The sequence below is a fragment of the Bos indicus genome, chromosome 23 (assembly GCF_029378745.1).
Source record: "Bos indicus isolate NIAB-ARS_2022 breed Sahiwal x Tharparkar chromosome 23, NIAB-ARS_B.indTharparkar_mat_pri_1.0, whole genome shotgun sequence".
In the NCBI taxonomy this organism is placed as follows: Eukaryota; Metazoa; Chordata; class Mammalia; order Artiodactyla; family Bovidae; genus Bos; species Bos indicus.
Genome location: NC_091782.1, coordinates 30,869,053 through 30,885,314, shown reverse-complemented (window position 1 = coordinate 30,885,314; position 16,262 = coordinate 30,869,053). Strand labels below are relative to the sequence as shown.

At 43.6% G+C, this 16,262-nt stretch overlaps 1 protein-coding gene across 6 annotated transcripts in view; it reads right to left on the bottom strand.

The window, feature by feature from the left end:
• The window catches only part of ZFP57 (ZFP57 zinc finger protein), a 24,140-nt gene extending 7,878 nt beyond the window's left edge, over nt 1-16,262 (bottom strand). Inside the window, exons 1-2 of one of the 6 annotated variants that reach the window (XM_070778265.1) lie at nt 15,585-16,262; nt 11,817-11,892 (exon numbers count right to left, since the gene is read on the bottom strand). The gene's annotated coding sequence lies outside the window, so the exon portion shown is untranslated. The other 5 variants (XM_070778266.1, XM_019985802.2, XM_019985801.2 and 2 more) reach the window with 5 other exon arrangements.

The following is a 16,262-nucleotide window of genomic DNA, read 5'->3' as shown; positions in this document are numbered from 1 at the left end:
CCCATGGCGCTCACCTCCGGCCACTTCGCGCCCGGCCTCGGACCCCAGCCTCGGAGGCTCCCGCGGGCAGGGACGGAGAGTTTCGCTCACGATTGCGTGGCCCGCTACCCAGTACCCACTGAACCGGTCCCGCTGACGGGAACTGCACTGCCCGATTCCCGTCTGCCCCGAAACCTCGTTGCTGGGACCCTGACTTTTTCAACACGTGCTAGCAGCCCGTGCTCTTGGCCGAATCCCCAGGGAGTGAGTGGTCGCCGCACCGGACCACACCCTGACCAGTCCAGGTTTCCCCAGGGGCCCTCAGGGCTTGGAAACTCCTCCAGGACTAGGGGCGCGATGCTCCCCTCGCCTGCCGAGGTCAGGGGCGGAAGATCGCAGGACAAACCTTTCACTAGCCTCCACCACCGCGAGCTCAACTCCCCGCTGCCCTTACTCACCCGCCGCTGCCGAGGACCGGGGCTCCAGGACGTAGGACTTCCGGTGGGCCAGCGGCTAGCCGCGCCAACCCAGCGCAAATGTACCGGGAGCCCGCGACCCCGCCCCGGCCCTGCCAGGACCCCGTCCCGACCCCACTCTCCTCGCCGATTTCCGCAGACCCACCGCGTACCCTGCCTGGCTTTGCTTGTGGGACCGCCAAAGTCAAGAGTTCAAAACAATCTAGGAAGCTTAAAAGAAAAAGGATCCGCCCATCCCACTAGCCCATCCCTCCTACCAATTGTAGCTGCTGGTCCCACCCAGGGCTAGGATTTCATTTCCAGTCTTAACTCACTCTTGGGAGAAAAGGGATTGAATTATTTCTGATGAAAACACACAGTTGGGCTACCCAAGTGGCTCAGTGGTAAAGAATATGTTCGTAGCTCGGTCATGTCCAACTCTTTGTGATCCCTTGGACTCTAGCCCACCAGGCTCCTCTGTCCATGGAATTCTCCAGGCAAGAATACTGGAGTGGGTTACCGTTCCTTTCTCCAGGGGATCTTCCTGACCAAAGAATCAAACCCACCTCTCCTTAACTGGCAGGCGGGTTCTTCACCACTGTAGCTGAGATGGTAAAGAATCTGCCTGCAACGCAGAAGACCTGAGTTTGATCCCTGGGTTGCGAAGATCCCCTAGACAAGGAAATGGCAACCGACTCCAGTATTCTTACCTGGAAAATCTCATGGATGGAGGAGCCTGGCTACAGTCCATGGGGTCACTAAAGAGTCTAACAGGACTTAGCAACCAAACAAAAACAAAAACACACAATCACCAACCACCATCACCTAGAGCCCAAAGGGGGAAAATGAGACCTTCATGGGCCCCCAGAAGGAGACCTGGAGGCACATAGCACCTTAGAAAAGCAAAGACAAAGGGGGAGAACACACACGGTGACTTAGATGATAACAGCATGCATGTGGCGCAGAGAGGACCATGCCCAGGGAAAGTTCTACTTAACCTTGGCTGCTTATCTGGTTTCTCAGCAATGTCTTTTTTTTTTTTTTAATCTGCTCAACAGAAATTACATTTTTTCTTTCCACTTAATTAGCACTTACCATAAACCATTTTGTATCATGATCATGTTTGACGTGTCAACATTGGCATGGGGTTTTACAATTTACCAAAAAAAACCTTGAAAACATAGCCTCCATTAAATCCTCATAAACATCTTGTGAGAGGTTGGAATTGTTACTCTGTCTTTATAGGTAAACAGGCTCAGAGATGTTGAGCCTTGCCAAAGCCCACATCTGGCTTCACGGGACAGGAAACCAGACCCTGCTTTGAAGTCTGCACACTAGAGTCTTGACTCCTTGGTTAGTACAGGATGGTTAGCAAATGTGGGGTGGGGAAGGGGGCTTGCTTATTTTATTTTTTTTAATATTTATTTATGGTTTTTCTTGACTTCCTACTTCTGCATTCCAGTCCCCTACAATGAAAAGGATATCTTTTTTGGGTGTTAGTTCTAGAAGGTCTTATAGGTCTTCATGGAACTGTTCAGCTTCTTCACTGTTACTGGTCGGGGCATAGACTTGGATTACTGTGAATCCAAGTTTGCCTTGGAATTATGGTTTGCCTTGGAAAAGAACAAGCTAATAGAGTTCTGCCACAAGAACGCACTGGTCATAGCAAACACCCTCTTCCAACAACACAAGAGAAGATTCTACACGTGGACATCGCCAGATGGTCAACACCGAAATCAGATTGATTATATTCTTTGCAGCCAAAGATAGAGAAGCTCTACATAGTCAGCAAAAACAAGACCGGGAGCTGACTGTGGCTCAGATCATGAACTCCTTATTGCCAAATTCAGACTGATGTTGAAGAAAGTGGAGAAAACCACTAGACCATTCAGGTATGACGTAAATCAAATCCCTTATGACTATACAGTGGAAGTGAGAAATAGATTTAAGGGACTAGATCTGTTAGAGTCCCTGATGAACTATGGGCAGAGGTTCATGACATTGTACAGGAGACAGGAATCAAGACCATCCCCAAGAAAAAGAAATGCAAAAAAAGCAAAAGGGCTGTCTGAGGAGGCCTTACAAATAGCTGTGAAAAGAAGAGAAGCAAAGAGCAAAGGAGAAAAGGAAAGATATACCCATTTGAATGCAGAGTTCCAAAGAATAGCAAGGAGAGATAAGAAAGCCTTCTTCAGCAATCAATGCAAAGAAATAAAGGAAAATAACAGAATGGGATAGACTAGAGATCTCTTCAAGAAAATTAGAGATACCAAGGGAATATTTCATGCAAAGATGGGCTCAATAAAGGACAGCAATGGTATGGACCAGAAGATATTAAGAAGAGGTGGCAAGAATACACAGAAGAAATGTACAAAAAAGATCTTCATGACCCAGATAATTACGATGGTGTGGTCACTCACCTAGAGCCAGATATCCTGGAATGTGAAGTCAAATGGGCCTTAGGAAGCATCACTATGAACAAAGCTAGTGGAGGTGATGGAATTTCAATTGAGCTATTTCAAATCCTGAAAGATGATGGAGTGAAAGTGCTGCACTTAATATGCCAGCAAATGTGGAAAACTCAGCAGTGGCCACAGGACTGGAAAAGGTCAGTTTTCATTCCAATCCTAAAGAAAGGCAGTGCCAAAGAATGCGCAAACTACCACACAATTGCACTCATCTCACTTGCTAGTAAAGTAATGCTTAAAATTCTTCAAGCCAGGCTTCAGTAATATGTGAACCGTGAACTTCCTGATGTTCAAGCTGGTTTTAGAAAAGGCAGAGGAACCAGAGATCAAATTGCCAACATCTGCTGGATCATGGAAAAAGCAAGAGAATTCCAGAAAAACATCTATTTCTGCTTTATTGACTATGCCAAAGCCTTTGACTGTGTGGATCACAATAAACTGTGGAAAATTCTGAAAGAGATGGGAATACCAGGCCACCTGACCTGCGTCTTGAGAAACCTGTATGCAGGTCAGGAAGCAACAGTTAGAACTGGACATGGAACAACAGACTGGTTCCAAATAGGAAAAGGAGTACATCAAGGCTGTATATTGTCACCCTGCTTATTTAACTTCTACGCAGAGAACATCATGAGAAACGCTGGGCTGGAGGAAGGACAAGCTGGAATCAAGATTGCCAGGAGAAATATCAATAACCTCAGATATGCAGTGACACCACTCTTATGGCAGAAAGTGAAGAACTAAAGAGCCTCTTGAGGAAAGTGAAAGAGGAGAGTGAAAAGTTGGCTTAAAACTCAACATTCAGAAAACAAAGATCATGGCATCTGGTCCCATCACTTTATGGCAAATAGAGAGGGAAACAGTGGAAACAGTGGCTGACTTTATTTTTCTGGGCTCCAAAATCACTGCAGATGGTGCTTGCAGCCATGAAATTAAAAGACACTTACTCCTTGGAAGGAAAGTTATGACCAACCTAGACAGCACATTAAAAAGCAGAGACATGACTTAGCCAACTAAGGTCCGTCTAGTCAAGGCTATGGTTTTTCCAGTGGTCATGTATGGATGTGAGAGTTGGACTATAAAGAAAGCTGAGGGCCGAAGAATCAATGCTTTTGAACTGTGGTGTTGGAGAAGACTCTTGAGAGTCCCTTGGGCTATAAGGAGATCCAACCAGTCCATCCTAAAGGAGATCAGTCCCAGGTTTTCATTGGAAGGACTGATGCTAAAGCTAAAACTCCAATATTTTGGCCACCTAATGCGAAGAGCTGACTCATTTGAAAAGACCCTGATGCTGGGAAAGCCTGAGGGCAGGAGGAGAAAGGGATGACAGAGGATGAGATGGTTGGATTGCATCACCAACTCAATGGACGCGGGTTTGGGTGGACTCCAGGAGTTGGTGATGGGCAGGGAGGCCTGGCATGCCGCGGTTCATGGGGTCGCAAAGAGTCGGACACAACTGAGCGACTGAACTGAACTGATTTATGTTTTGGCTGCACCAGGTCTTTGAGTTGCAGCACTCATCATCTTTATTATTCATAGTTGCAGCATGTGGGATCTAGTTCCCAGATCAGGGATCAAATCCAGTCCCCCTGCACTGAGAGTGCAGAGTCTTAGCCACTGGACCACCAGGGAAGTCCCTAGATATAGGTTTTAAATCTGAGTGTTCCCAAGGTACCTGAACCAGTGATCTGCCTTTGCAGACAGATGATGCATGTGGGCAGGCTGAGGAGGTGCCTACAGAGTCAGATGGAAACAGTAGGCAGGTGGAGATGGTGGTGGAGGCAGCCTGTGTTCAGTGGTACCCCTTAGGGTTTGGGGCCTGCCACCTTCCTAACATGGTTACTGGGTACACTTTTCTTTTTTTGAAAAGCCGCATCAGCTTGCTACTGGGCTCCTATTGAAACTAAACACCTAACACATGGAGGCCTTCGGACACTCTTGCTTAATATTCACATTTGGGGGTAGGTCAACTTGGACTCGGGAGAAGGCAATGGCACCCCACTCCAGTACTCTTGCATGGAAAATCCCATGGACGGAGGAACCTGGTAGGCTGCAGTCCATGGGGTCGCTAGAGTCGGACACGACTGAGAGACTTCACTTTCACTTTTCACTTTCATGCATTGGAGAAGGAAATGGCAACCCACTCCAGTGTTCTTGCCTGGAGAATCCCAGGGACGGGAAGCCTGGTGGGCTGCCGTCTACGGGTCACACTGAGTCGGACACGACTGAAGCGACTTAGCAGCAGCAGCAGCAATTTGGACTCAAGACCTCCTGGAGTAGGATATGGCAACCCACTCCAGTATTCTTACCTGAAGAATCCCATGGTCAGAGCAGCCTGGTGGGCTACCGTCCCTGGGATTGCAAAGAGTCAGACATGCTACAACTTGGACTCAACTTCTGACAAAGTGGGAAGGATTTAATAATCCTCACTTGGAAATGGTATATTTAAGGATGTGGCTGTCCTGGTCTCAACATCTCTACTTTACATGAAAAAGTGGCAGATATCCCTCTGGGGAAAACTTTACCCCCTACTCTACCAACTGAAGCAGAGCTGCTGGTTCCATGTGGCTCTCAATTCACAGAGATTTCCCTAAATGTCTGGCCCTGGTTCACTGTGGTTCAGCTAAATTCAACTCTCTCCCTGGCTGATTCAGCCATTCAGTCTCATTGCCAGTGATGCAGAGCCAAAAATGGCTGTTGTCAGTCCTCTTGGTGGGCAGAACTCAAGGCCATTTCATAGTTCTCACCAATAATCCCTTTGATCAACCTTCCTGTAGTTTTACTGCCTCTTGGGCTGTTGCCAACCTATTTGGTCTGCCGCTTGAAAACTAGACTGGTTAGGCATCTCTCTTTGGAGCAGGAAACTGTGGAAATAAATCATAAATGTTTATCTAACCATTTAGAAAGTTCATCCTTAGGTTGGTTGGTAAGAAGTCCAGGGCCCTTGAGGAGGAGGGAATCCAGGGCCCCCGAGAAAGAGAAAGGGGTCTGAGGCTCTCAAGGAGGAGAAAATGACAATTTTTTTTCCTACATTGCTTTGTCTTAGTCAATATAACAATGTATCTTGCTCTAGGACATGTTTCTCCTTAACAAGAACCTTCTGACTAATCTTGTTAAGATGGATTGTTTTGAGAGTGTGTCTGGCAAGACCCTTTACTGTAATAAGGTGTATAGCTCCCTTGCAAAGACTGGTGAGCGGGGGCACTCTCCGTCCCCCTTCTGATGTCTATGTTAGAAGCTTTCTCTGTCCCTCTTTATATTTTAATAAAACTCTGCCACACAAAAGTTCTTGAGTGATCAAACCTGGTCCCTGATCCCAAAGCTAAATCTTCTTCAGAGATCACGACTCCGACATCATTCATCGTAAGCTACCACCATCTGGGTCACTCAGGTGAATGCGCACAGAATGAGTCTAGTCTCTGATGGGGTTGATTATAATGAAGCTGTGGATGGAAACATGTTTTGTGAACTGTCTCCCCTGCTGCCTGAGTCCATCATCACACCAGACATGGCAAGATATTCACCATCATCAACTAGTAAAGTAAAGGACTCAGATTTTTTTTCCACATTTACTTACTTAATTTGGCTGCGCTGGGTCTTAGTTGTGGCACGCAGGATCTTCAATCTTTGTTGCTGCATGGCACGCAGGATCTTTAGTTGCAGCGTGTGAACTCTTAGCTGCTCCATGTGGGTTCTAGTTCTCTGACCAGGGATCGAACCCAGGACCCCCGAATTGGGAGCTTGGAGTCTTAGCCACTGAACAACGAGAGAAGTCTCAGGACCCAGTTTCTGATTTGGACTTGTGACTACTGTCAAAGGTTGACTTGTCTTACCATGAGTGGGCCACACAGCATGGGGCACTGTCCACACCTGCTCCTGGCAGATGGGCTTCATTGGCTCTTTGAGCTCCTCAAGGGCTATTAGTGGTGTCTCCTGAGTGTTGACACTTTAGGGTGCATGTGTGCTAAGTTGCTTCAGTAGTGTTTGACTCAGCGTGACCCTATGGACTGCAGCCCACAGGCTCCTCTATCTATGGGGTTCTCAAAGCAAGAATACTGGAGTGAGTTGCCATGTCCTCATCCAGGGGATCTTCCAAACCCCAGGGAATAAACCTGCATCACCTATGGCTCAGCACTGTAGACAGATTTTTTTTACTCACTGAGACACTGGGGAAGCCCACACTTTAGGGTACAGTGCTGTTATTCTAGTCCAGCCTCCTCCATCCATACCATTGAAATTAATGTGTCATGTTTTTGGCTTTCCAGAAAACACAACTTTGATTGTATAATTCTGATTTCTCTCATACATGTAGGTAGATATGTGTGTGTGTGTGTGTGTGTGTGTGTGTGTGTGTGCTGTGTCCGACTCTTTGGGACTCCTTGAACTGCAGCCTACCAGGTTCCTCCATCCATGGAATTTTCCAGACAAGAATACTGGACCAGGTTGCTATTTCCTACTCCTGGGTATCTTTCTGACCCAGGGACTGAACTCACAACTCTGTGTCTCTTGCATTGGCAGGTGGATTCTTTACCACTGTGCCACCTGGGAAGGCCTCACACAACATGATGTGCCTTTTATTGCAAAGCCACTTGACAATAGATGATAGTCAAGGTATCAATCAATTTTTCATGTTTCCTACCACATTTGTGTTTAAAAATGCTACAGATTCAGACTTACTCTAATTTGCAAGATTTTAGCTTTATTTAAAATATACCAACCTTGTACATCTTACATCCTGAGGCTCAGTTTTCAAGCCACTATGACTTTCATGGTTAGAGATAATATCAGGCATGCTTTAATGAGTTAAAATCTTATCTCATGTTAAGTGGCAGTATGAGGGTTATAGTAATTATCTGCTTTGTCTCCTGCTCTGTGACCTGATAATATCTGTTTCTATTTTGGACTTTCTTTTTAAAAAAAGAAAAAATATATATATATATTTAGCTGCCTCAGGTCTTAGTTGTGGCACACAGGATCTTTGATCTTTCAGTTGCAACATGTGGAATCTAGTTCCCAGACCATGAATTGAACTCAGGCCCCCTGCACTGGGCGCGAGAAGTCTTAGCCACAGGACCACCAGGAAAGTACCTAGATTGGACTTTCTTAAACCCTCAACTGTTGGCTCAGCTTAGCCTAAGACTCAGAACTTGTTCGATCCTAAGTGGAGACCAATTCAATAGTTTTACAGCCTGGATCTGTCAGTGCTTCTATTCCTATTCCAGTGTTTTATCCTGAGTCTTACGACTGCTTGCTTATCTTTTCCTTTGGTACTTTATTCATTTCTTAAACAGATTCCACTGTGCCCTGCCTGATCTCCAGCTTCTCAGGATGACTGCTGTTCTCTGGTCTCTCGTTTTCTATGTACTGCCTTCCTACCCTTGACCCCTCTTGCTGCCAAATGCCTATGGGGTCTTCTGCTATTGTTGGCACCTTCTTCTCTTCATTCCACCCTTAACTGTTCATTTGATATAGCCACTTGGAGCTCTTTGCTGATGGCTCAGCAGAAAGGGATTTGGTGGACTGATGGGCACTGAAGCCAGAATGCAGGGAGCTGGTATAGACTTTCTAAGAGACTTCACTATGAAAGAGTGCAAATAAATACCAGAGTAGCTTATGTATTCTTTTTTTACATTTTTAACTAAAAATTTTTTTTGGTGGTGCCACTCAGCTTTTGGGATTTTAGTTCCCTGACCAGGACCTCAGCAGTGACAGTGCCAAGTCTTAACTACTGAAATGCTAGGGAATTCCTGCACATAGAAGCTTATTTAGAGGGGAGAGATTTGAGTACAGTCCATGGGATCACAAAGAGTCAGGCACGACTGAGCGACTAACACTTACTTACTTACCTACAGGTCAAAAGGATGGTCCAGCAGTGAATATCTTCATGGTAAACAATTACCAACAGCTATGCATCAGGTTACTTTTCTATCCCACTCAACTCAAAGGGTTTATCATTACCCTAGTGATTTGGATTTCTAAGTCTTTTGTCTCTTCCATACTGATGATCCACATTTTTGCAAGGTATATAATCAAACTGTGACATGAGGATGGAAGACCAGAGAACAACAGGACAAAAAGGTCTGCATGAGGCAAATCAGGTGGGTAGGAATAAGATGTTGGTAGGTGTCCTGGTCACGTTCCAAAAGGAGCAAGGGGAGGGCTAGTTCCTGAGCCCAACTGAAGCAACTGCAGTCACCTCATTTCCACACAGAAGTTGCCTACAGTCATTTTTTAATCTCTTTGTGGGATTAAGGAGCATCTCAAATATAAAGGAAACTAAACTGATACTAATGTAAGTGATCTATTATACCTGCAAATATTGTTAAAGACAAAAACTGGACTGTGGGATTGAGGTCTAACACAGGAGTTATATTTATCTAGCACCATGCTGTACAACATGGTGGTCACTTGCCACATGTAGCAATTTTTTTTTTTTTTAGCAATTTTAAATCAATGCAAATGAAATAAAATGAAAAATTCAGTCCCTCAGTTTCACTAGCCACATTTCAAATGCTCAATAGCCACATGTGGGAAACTGCTACTGTATTGAAGAGCAAAGCTATAGAAGAGTTACATCACCACAGAAAGGTCTATTGGACAGTGCTGATCTAGCAATATCTGCGGTAAAGGGTGTCCTGCTGATACAAAAGGGTGGGCATCAGGACGATCACAACTTAAGTGTAATATTCCTTAAGCCATCCAGTTTCCCTTTTTCGGCTTCTCTACTCACCAATTCTGAACCCCAAATTTACCATCTTTTGGAAGGACATCTATTTGAGAGAAGGTGAAATGGGTTACCTCTGAGTGAATCCAAACATTGGGAAGGTCTTGTTTAAGTGGGTGATAGAAACTGACAAAACATGGAGCTGGCAGAAATATGAGAGGTTACTACACTTTATACTCTGACCTTCTTCCTCACTCTGCCCACCTAGGTCAGATGTCCCTCCTCTGTACACACCTAGACATACCTCGGTCATAAACCTATTTGATTATCTGTTTGTAGAGCGATCTATGCCATTAGCTGTAAACCGGCCAAGAGCAAGGATTTCTCTTAATTCATCTCAGTAACTAACAATGCCTGGCACATAGGAGGTTCTCAAAATTAAGTCTCTCATATAAATAAATTACATGGTATAAGTTAGACTTTTATGGCCTGGTTAGCAGTTCCCTGATAAAGATATGAATAGAAAACAAACAAACTGCATGGTGACCTACAGCAATCTCAAGATAGCCTTTGAGGCTGAGGGTAGGAAGAATGGAAGAGGCAGATTAGAACAATTCCTTATTCACCATCTTTGCCCAACTCAGGTCTTTCCAAATGGAAAACCCAATATTTATGAAATATCTGATACATGCTAATGGTTCACAAAAATGAAATCCTCTTATAAATGCTAGGAACTATTATTTTCCAACTTTACAGATTAGGAATGAACATCAAAAAGGATAAGCAACTTGAACAAACACAAGGCAATGAAAAATAGCGAAGCTAGTTGTAAACTCCAGAACTATCTGACACTTCTGTATAAATGAGAAACGTCACTGAACCCTACGAAAGAGAACTAGCATTAAAAAAAAAGTGTGTGTGTGTGGGAGGGAGTTACTCAATTTTCCTGGGTCTCTCTCATGTATGTATGTTATTAAACTTTTGTTTGATTTTCTCCTGTTTAAAAAATAAAGGTTCATTTAAGAGACATGATCTAATCATGAAAGCACCAAATCTTTTATTTTTCCTATTTGACTTCTCAAAAAGGGTGGCATAGTTAAGAATCTTCTTTGAAGTGGCTTGATAATTGTGTTATTTTCTTCTCTATTCTGAGACTTTTCCATCAGAACATTCACTTTAATCCGACTGCTATTGCATGGCTGGAAAAGTGGATATGCAATAACACTTTCATACTCTTTTATCTCTTTCTTTATGCTTCTTATGCTCTCACACTTCCCATGCATAGGAGGCTGGCTCTGGTCTTTTCTCAAGATTCCTTCCTTGAGTTTTTGCTTTACAAGTTCTCTCCCTCGAATCATGCGTTCCCGGTGATCTTTAATCTGCATCTGTTCTCTCTCGTTTACCTGCTTTCTTCTCTGTGTGTTCTGGATGCCATGCCCTCCCAGCACAATTCTGGGAAATTTTATTTCACTAGAGTGTGGTGGTAATTGTTTAAATGTTTTACTCTTAAACTCTCTGACCCGTCGACCTCGATGTATGTGCCTTTCTATGTGTTTCATTTCTCTCTCAGGGAGCAAATAATACCGTTTTTGTCTCTCTATGCTTTGGTTTGTTTTTCCCTCCAATCTCTTCTTGATTTCACTGCCTTTCTCTTGTTCTTTCACCATTTCCATTATTCTTTTATTATAATAAGACTCCGCTTTGGCAAGCCAGTAGTCAAGGGAAAGCCCTTGCTCCCTACAGAGCATTTCATACTCCTCTTGATATTTTTGAATTATCAGTTGTTTTGCTTCTGATGTATGTACGCCACCTAGATTCTGTCAAGGTGAGGTGCAGAATTTTGTAATATGACCATCTTTTTACTTTGAACATACTTAAACAGGAGCCTATCTCATTACTGACACCAAGAAAGTACCATGGTGGGGGTGGGGGTGGGGGAAGAAAGGACCATGGTCTTTCATTAACTTTGGAGTAACAGGGATTTTACTTCCATCACTCCTAGGTGGGCCTGCAAGCTCTCAAAGTTGGTGTTCTTACCACCAAAATCAATAACTAGTTGGTTCGTTTTTTTTTTAATAGTGTTGGTAGTTTTGAAAATAATACTTTGTTTTGCAAGTAAAGATTTAGCTGGAAAATATTTGCCAGTGTGGACACATTACAGCAAAGTGTCACTTGGGTGGCAGTAGGATTTTAAACCTAACTTTCCTTCTTCTAGTCTTTTCAAATGGTATGATGTTAGGATGATTTATTTACCAATATTTTTTTCTCCAGTGGAGACTGTTGACCTGCAGCAATCCTAGGGTCTTTTGATACTTTAGCCCAGGCCAATCTGTAAGATAAAAGAGCAAAGGTAAAACAGAAGGTGGGAGATGTCAGAACAAATTTGCTCTCATATCAACTGAATCAAAAGAACCCAATTGTTTTGCCTAAGGCCAAAGGTATTTCCCTCAGAAAGAAAACACCTAGGAATAGGTAGGACTACAGCAGGGCCATTTTCTGATGAGAAACCATGACATTCCTATGGTGACAAGTAATGAATACTCTTTTAAAAATAAGGACATATAAATAAGAGCATACAGTCATCCCTCAGTATTTGTGGATCACCCTCCCCACCAATGTCCCTTATTTCCAGGACCTGCTTCCTCCAGATACCAAACTCCATGTGCTAATCCCTTATATAAAATGATATTATATCTGCATATAACCTTGGCACATCCTCCCATATACCTTAAATTATCTCTCAATTACTTATAATACCTACTACAATGTAAATAGTTGTTAATACAATGTAAATACTACGTAACAGTTGCCACTAAGTGGCAAGTTCAAGTTTGGCTTTTGGGAACTTTCCATAATTTTGTTTTCCCTGACTATTTTCCATCCACAATTGAATCTGTGGATAGGGAAACCTCCGATATAGAGGGCCAACTGTAATCCTGTCATATAAACTTAAACGCATACTTCTCCTGTGGACTCAACATGAACCATTCTGAATCTTGCACCAGGGACTGGGCGTGGGAAGAGACGGGCTCCTTGGTGAAGCGTTGCCCAAGCACGTTTACACCATACTGCTCAGTCCGGCTTCCTCCTTTGTCTTCTGGGATGAGTCTAGACTTCGGTGTTATCAGTTCATTCTCTTTGTGCAGTTTCTTGAGCCGGGCCCTCTCTGCCTCTATCACCACATACAGCATCTCTGCCCTATAATCTTTTGTTCTGAAATTCTGTTCTTATTTGTTCACTCTCTGCTTGCCTGCCTTATTCTGCCAGTCATTCTTCAACCTAAATCCATTGAGACTATTCCCTGTTGATCCAGTAGGGATGAGAATCTGGGGTCACTCTGGATTTATTTATAGGACAGGCTGATGGCAACACAAGTGAAGACTACCAACTTTTTGTGTGTCATCTCTGGTCTAATCTGAGTTTACTGTGAGGTCATATTTAAGCCACTAAGGATGCCTGGCATCTCATCTCTGTGCCTTTATTTATACCATTTATGGTTTACACAGCATGGGCTTTGAAGCCTTACAGGGCTATGCCTGAATCCTAATTCCACCATTTCCCAGGTGTGTGACTCAGGGTAGGTAACTCAGTCTCTCTCTAAATCAGTTTCCTCATCTGTAAAATGGAACTATAAGACAAAAATTTGCCTCTTGGAGTTATAAAGAACAAATGACAATTAAAGATCCTGGCACAATGCTTTATATATGGTAAGTTCTCAATAAACAGCAGTTGTCCATCCTCCTCAGGTCAAGACTTGACCATAAAATCTTCCCAGTCTTCTCTATGTAACAGCAATTTTTGCCTCCCTATAAACATAATATTTTTTACTTCTACAACTCTTTTGAAAATCAATCCTGGTTTCCACTGTGATATCTGTATCCATGTATCACTTTTAACATTTTGATGCTGAAATTCAGACTCATAGAGTAGGAGCTATAACTTTTTTATCTACAAATATAGACATCTATCTATCATATTAGAAAGGATCTGCTAGCGAATATTGGATCTCACTAACCTCTTGAGCATATTCTTACTTGCCTGACTACATATACTTGAGATTTTTAAAAATATGACCACCTTACTTTTATTTCTGTGTACACAGTACCTAGCACAGTACCTAACATTAGAGTCTGTAATCCCATGTTCTCAAAATTAATGATTTGTTAACTGGTGATTATCCTCACCACAGAATATGAGCATCATCCTCTTACATTCTCCATAATACTGAATCTTTTTATTGAAACTTTTTTATAGTTTTTTATTAAGTATTTAATTTCTCCATAATACTGAATATTTTTATTGAAACTTTTTTATAGTTTTTTTTATAAACTATTTAATACATAGTTAAAGTCCTATTTAATAAGTAGGACTTTTTAATAAATAGTCCTCCTTGAAGTATACAGGCATATCTGTTGTATATGCCTTTCCTGGGCTCTCACATTTTGTCCTGTAAGTGTACTTTCACTGCATTCTAATTATTCATTTGTATTCCTTAAGGTCAGAGACACAGTTTTTAGCTTGACAGCCACAACTTCAGCTCAAAGACTGGCATATGTGCTTAATAAATATGAACGGGAACAGACTGTTGAGCTTTTGTTGGGAAAGAGACATGCCTTATAATGCTTAGTTACTTTACTGCATTAGGACAGTATTCAACTCATTGTGGATATTCACTGAGTTTTGTCAATGCAGCCATGAAATTAAGAGGCTTGCTCCTTGGAAGTTAAGTTATGACCAACCTAAATAGCATAGTAAAAAGCAGAGACATAAGGCTATGGTTTTTCCAGTAGTCATGTATGGATGTGAGAGTTGGACTATAAAGAAAGCTGAGGGCCGAAGAATTGATGCTTTTGAACTGTGGTGTTGGAGAAGACTCTTGAGAGTCCCTTGGACTGCAAGGAGATCCAACCAGTCCATCCTAAAGGAAATCAGTCCTGCGTGTTCATTGGAAGGATTGATGTTGAAGCTGAGACTCCGATATTTTGGCCACCTGATGCAAAGAGCTGACTCATTTGAAAAGACCCTGATGTTGGGAAAGATTGAGGGCAGGAGGAGAAGGGGATGACAGAGGATGAGATGGTTGGATGGCATCACCGACTCAATGGACATGAGTTTGGGTGGACTCCGGGAGTTGGTGATGGACAGGGAGGCCTGGCCTGCTGTGGTTCATGGTGTCGCAGAGAGTTGGACAGGACTGAGAGACTGAACTGATACTGAAAGGGAAAGTTGGACCAATCTCAATTTCTATTTTCAAAGGAGACAGACACACAGAGAAGAGAGAAAAAAAACTTGCCTACCATCATGGGCTCAGCAGACCTCTCCTTGTAAGACAAATTATTAAGGGGCTTGTCACTTTCTAGTAGCTTTGTCAGAGTTTTAACCCTCTCACTAGTTTGTGTGTTTCCATTATTTCAGAGAGTAGAGGATCAAAACCTCTCCAGGAGAGACCACAGCTGGTTCTCTTTCAAACAGGAGAAAATAGTGATGGCTCCGGAACTTTCATACATAAGCAGCTTAGCACAGCTATGAGGTTGAGAGGGGGTGGATGGGCTGGGAGAGAACTAGGAAACTCATCTAGAAGCTGTCCCTTCTGGACGACAAGATTCTACACTTTAAATTGTAGGTTCCAGATGAATTAAAACAGCAAGACTTTTAAGACACTTGTCCTCATGTTTTATAAAAGATCAGGGATATGTCAACTCTCCATCTAATGGATGCAATGATGATGTAGAGCTGGTCGGATGGGAGGCCGGGGACAAGGTGGAACGGGGTCCGCAACTGAAAGCAAACCTCGACAGTCTTCGTCACAAGGCTGCTCCCTTGACTAATGCTAACCTCCCTCATCTGACAGGCATCTAAAGAGGAAGGAGTCCCAATCTCTTCTGTTCCACTACCTCCAAAGTCTTGAGCCCCTTCCTAAAGTGTCCTACTTCATCCCTGCTTCCTTTCGTTCCTAGTGACTAGGCATTCCTCCTCCGCCTTCACCGTTTCCACTTCATGCCCCATAAGAGGCCGACTCACCCCTTCGAAAGGCCCAGCTCAGTTCAGTCACTCAGTCGTGTCCGACTCTTTGCGACTCCATGTACTGCAGCATGCCAGGCCTCCCTGTCCATCACCAACTCCCGGAGCTTGCTCAAACTCACGTCCATCGAGTGGGTGATGCCATCTAACCATCTCATCCTCTGTCCTTCCCTTCTCCTCCTGCCTTCAATCTTTCCCAGCATCAGGGTCTTTTCAAATGAGTCAGTTCTTCGCATCAGATGGCCAGAGTATTGGAGTTTCAGCTTCAGCATCAGTCCTTCCAGTGAATATTCAGGACTGATTTCCTTTAGGCTTAACTGGTTTGATCTCCTTGCAGTTAAGGAACTCTCAAGAGTCTTCTCCAACACCACGGTTCAAAAGCATCAATTCTTCGTCGCCGAGGGCCCAGCACTCGAGCCAGGCGGTGCTCTGCAGAGCGCCCTTGCTTGTATCGCGAGGTCCGAGGAGCGCTAGAACTGTAACTCCCAGAATGTTTCGCTTTTTTTTTTTTAAAAAAAAAAAACCAACTCAGGAACAAAGGAAATTGTAGTTCCCAGAACTGGGTAATGAGGGGAAAAACAACCGGAGGCTCAGCTTCAATCACCTGTTTTCTTACCCAACGTCACAAAAACCAGCCTGAAGGTAGCGCTACAACCTTCCTTCAATGGTTCCTCTCCC